The sequence below is a fragment of the Saccostrea echinata genome, unplaced genomic scaffold, assembly GCF_033153115.1.
Source record: "Saccostrea echinata isolate AGI-Se365-2 ecotype Australia unplaced genomic scaffold, CSIRO_AGI_Sech_v1 ptg000005l, whole genome shotgun sequence".
Classification (NCBI taxonomy): Eukaryota; Metazoa; Mollusca; class Bivalvia; order Ostreida; family Ostreidae; genus Saccostrea; species Saccostrea echinata.
In genome coordinates this window covers 9,049,180-9,053,595 of record NW_026889754.1, presented here as the reverse complement: position 1 = coordinate 9,053,595, position 4,416 = coordinate 9,049,180, and the positions used below count along the sequence as shown (strand labels likewise).

At 32.9% G+C, this 4,416-nt stretch overlaps 1 pseudogene; it reads left to right on the top strand.

The window, feature by feature from the left end:
- The first annotated feature begins 1,041 nt into the window (after positions 1-1,041).
- Positions 1,042-2,744, top strand: LOC133180033 (uncharacterized; annotated as a pseudogene).
- Positions 2,745-4,416: the final 1,672 nt, after the last annotated feature.

Sequence of the window (4,416 nt, the reverse complement as noted above, 5' to 3'; positions counted from 1 at the left end):
TACTACAGTTTTAACATCTTTTAACATAAGATCGCTTCATAAGCACAAGGAGGATTTGGAAAAGGATGTCAACCTTATGGCTTCAGATGTATTAGCAATATCTGAGACAAGACTTATTGAAACTGATGATGCTGAGACATTTTCTATGCCAGGATATACAATGTATAGGTTTGACTCTCCACAACATTGCACCCAACGGCCATCATATGGTCTTGCTTTTTTTGTTAAGGAATCATTAACTGTAAAGAAAATCATCAAAAGAAGAGAACAGAATGTTCAATTCTTTTCCTTGGATATTGAAATTCGCAGTGGAAAGTCAATGTTATTTTTGTTCTTGTATATTCCACCAAAGACAGATTTGAAAACAGTGAAAAACATGCTTCGCAATATGTTTCAAGACTGTTTAATAGATTCTGATCCTGTAGTATTGACTGGGGACTTCAATATTGACAATCTATCACCACAAACAGGAAATATCATCAAATTTACGTCTGAATTTAATCTCAAAAACCTGCCAACAGGATCTACAACTGACTATGGATCTGCACTTGATCACATATATACAAACGTTCTAGAATCTCATATTTAAAGTTTGGGGACACTTGGGGCTTACTTTTCAAATTATAAGCCCCTGTATATTGCATTGAAATAAATATATCAAGCTTAGAAACTTATCCATGTTATGCACTGATTAAGTCTTAAACTACCCACCCTGATTAGAATGCTAACACTCTATTTAAGTGATTCTCGTTTAAGGATGGGCACAGACTTGGGATGCTTACACATTATTATATTGTCGTATGAATAGACAGTACTAGTTTAGCTGTATTTACTTAAGCTTGAAGATCATAGTAATGGTTCACTCTTCATACAACTTTTTCACATCCATTTAAATTTTTATGACAGCAATATTTAGGGTAATTTTTCTTTCTTTCAAAAAGTTGAACATTAAGAATATTTAGAATTTATTAAAAATTAAAGTAAGATATGCGATGAGGACTTCCTGTAACATAAACAAATTCGTGCATTTTTTAATTACAGATGCTGACAGTAGCAAAACTGAGAGAAAGCAAGGGAAATAAACCTTACTCCCAACCACTTAAAGTGAAGGTGTGTGTAGTTGGAACCATTCAGAAATATCAAACAGACAATGGGGAAAAAAAGGAGTACGTCACAGTTGGACTGGCTGATCCCACAGATGCCGTGAAGGTACTGTGTATGACATCACAAAACTGAAGACCCTGAGTTCAGATAACACTGTGATTGTTATGAACTAAAGCTTTAAAAATGACAGTGAACCCACAGTTATCATCACTAAGAACACAAAGGTTTTGAAGACAGGAGCCATGGAGGTTCCACATGGATTAATGGAGAAAGCTGATAGGATTGCGAATCCACCACCTGCTTTGGCCTGTCCTATCAAGGATGTAAAGACCTCTCCTGTAAAGTCCCTGGTCTCTGTCAAGGGCAGAGTTGTGTCTGTGAGTATAAACTTGAATCACTCCAACTTCCTCTGTATTACTCTTAGAGGTTTTTACATTCTTTCATTCATTTTATTTCAACTCCTATGCAAAATTGCTGTGAAATGTTGCATACAGATCCTCCATTTCTATAATTTAATCCTTAGATAAATTCTTCTTCTATTATATTGTCAACAAAAGTGATATTATAAATATGCATACTCTTGTTATGTCTTTTTGGCTTTTTCATTTAAGGAGGACATGACGAAAACTGTGAAGGTGAAGGGGGTTGATGTTTGTGTGAAGAGTGTTTCTTTAAAAGGTGAAACGGACACCATTAAAGTCTCTCTATGGAGAGACTTGAGTGATTCATCCATTGTGGGAAAGTACCTGTCCATTACCAATGTTGTCATTACAAGCTTTAATGAAGAGATATCTGTATCAACAACTTCAAAAAGTGTTCTTAAAGTAAGAATGCACTCTTACGGTATTTTAACTACATAAGTTCATTTCAAAGGCATATGTATGATAATGAAAATGTTATTTATATACAGTAAAACACACTTATAGCGAACATGCTTATAATGAATTAACTCTTACAACAAAGTGATTTTCATTCCCTGTGACAGGATACTACCTCTTTCTTTCATATTGTGCTGTACTGTTTTTAAGATTACACAATATTCTTTAATAAATTGGTGTTTATTGACCTGATTTTTATTTAAAATTATCCTTGATTTTTTCAGGAGTGTGAGCTACCAGTTGCAAAAGTGCAGGGTTCTGCTATTGGATTTGAGAAAACAGAACTCCACATCTCACTCCTAATGAACGTAAGGGATGACTATACAACATATGATGTGCCACTTGGTATGATGGCGAAAGCCTTAGATTGCCCCATCAAAGACTTGGAAGGTGAAATTGAGAAGAAGCTTCCACTCCATTGCTGTTTTGTGTTCAAAGACTCGACAGTTGAAAAGATCATCTCCATCAGTAAATCTACATAAATGCACTCCCTGTCCTATCCATAGAGATCTTCCTTTTCCAACCCTTGTGTAACTTTTTGATGTTCCTGTATCCCTGTATTTTCATTTGTTTACAACACATGGACAACTTGTCATTAATTGCCTTTCATTTGATACTTGTACTAGAGTTAATAAGGAAGTTCATTTGATTTTTTAAAGGGGGATGTATTCTACCAGAATTTTGACTTCCCTCAGATAGGTAAACCAGCCTTAGAAGTGTTCAGAGGTGGATTTTTATTTTTTTTATATTGAAGACCTTTACCTCATTTCCCATGTATTTTGAGCTGGTTTTATTTGACAACGGATTTGTTTACTGGTTATTGTAGTTGAGGACAGGTGGATATTTTTATTCTACAAATCACTATGCATAATGTAAATAAGGCATTTTCCTTATACATTTGCTTGCCTTAAACCTGTGCTTTTCTCAAACTTTTTGTTTGATTTAAAATATACCATTGATGTGTTTTTGTGTGGTCGTGTATTTGTTACCTTTTGATTTCAATATGCCATACAAAGTGAAGCATGTTCTTTGTGACTGTCATTTTATTTATCTTTCAACACTGTTTATCATTTTCTTTTTTAACAATTTTTGATAGGATGTACAACTTGTTCATTCATTTTGCACCACAAATGATATCAAATGTGTTCATTGTTAAAATGTCTCACAGTGCAGAATTTTTTTTATCTGCTTTTTGTCTCTGCCATCATGTGCTACACAGGACAAGTTAGCTCTGTCTTAAATGTAAACAAAATAAATTGACTGAGAAATACTTCATGTGAAACAGTTCAACAGTATTGCCATATTGCAGATAAACTATGTTTTATACTGTATATAATCATTGACATTTTCCTTCATAAAACCAGTTCATACAAAAAGACTAGTGCATTAGTTTTTTTATTTAACCACAGTTGTAAGCTTGTTCCTGAATTTCTATGGCAATTCCTTTTAGAGCATGTATATATTCAATGTATATGGAGCATTGTTTCATCATTTTTTGAAAACCTGTTCACAGAGTTTTTTTTTTCTCTGTTCAAATTCTGATGATGTTTAATTGTAGCAGTTTCCTTGAAAGATGTTTGCCTGCTTGCATGAATGTTCATATCCTCTTTTTTATGCTACTTTGCTATTTCTCATGTGCTATTACTCAGGCATGTGTGGTGTTGTGTTCAACTGTGCAGATAAACCATAATAGTTACTTTTTTAGCTATTACTTGACATTATGTATATATTTTTATCGCATTTTACATGTTCAGTATCTTCCAACTTATAGCAGTACTCCAACAAAGATTTTACATTCTTTGCAGCTCCAATTCACAGACATATTCTGATTTCTACTGTGTACAGAAAAAAAATCTTTTTTTATTGCGATGACTTAACATTGCTCATGTATATACCAAATAACAAGCATTTCCTGTAATCTTTGGATTTTTGGTGTATTTTGTTCTGCTGTTAAATTTATACATTACAAATTTGAAATAGATTGATTTTAGTGCTTATATCTAAATGGGAAAAAAAGTTACCAATCAGGGACAAATTTCCTCATACATGTGTGATAACAATTTCTGTTGTATACTCTATGTTTTATGTTTTATTTTCTTGTATTACTTGTATGTCGGCAAACTTGGACATGTTTGGGTAATAATTGATATTCTTTGAGGTGTGCTTGATTTACATTTTATGTATTTTACGTGAAGTTGAGAAATTGCTACCATTAAAAAGCCACTTCACAAATATGTTAAGTAAATGATAGCATTAATATGATGTGTATAAACATTTCTTTCTATTAGTTTCTCTTACTAGAATTTGACTTGTTCATTCATATCGATACTTTTTTCTGGTATTTATGTTTTTATTGATATATTATTCTGTGTATTTTTTTATGTCGCTTAATAGAAATTACTGCCAGTTCACAAATTAGTCAAGTCAAGGATAT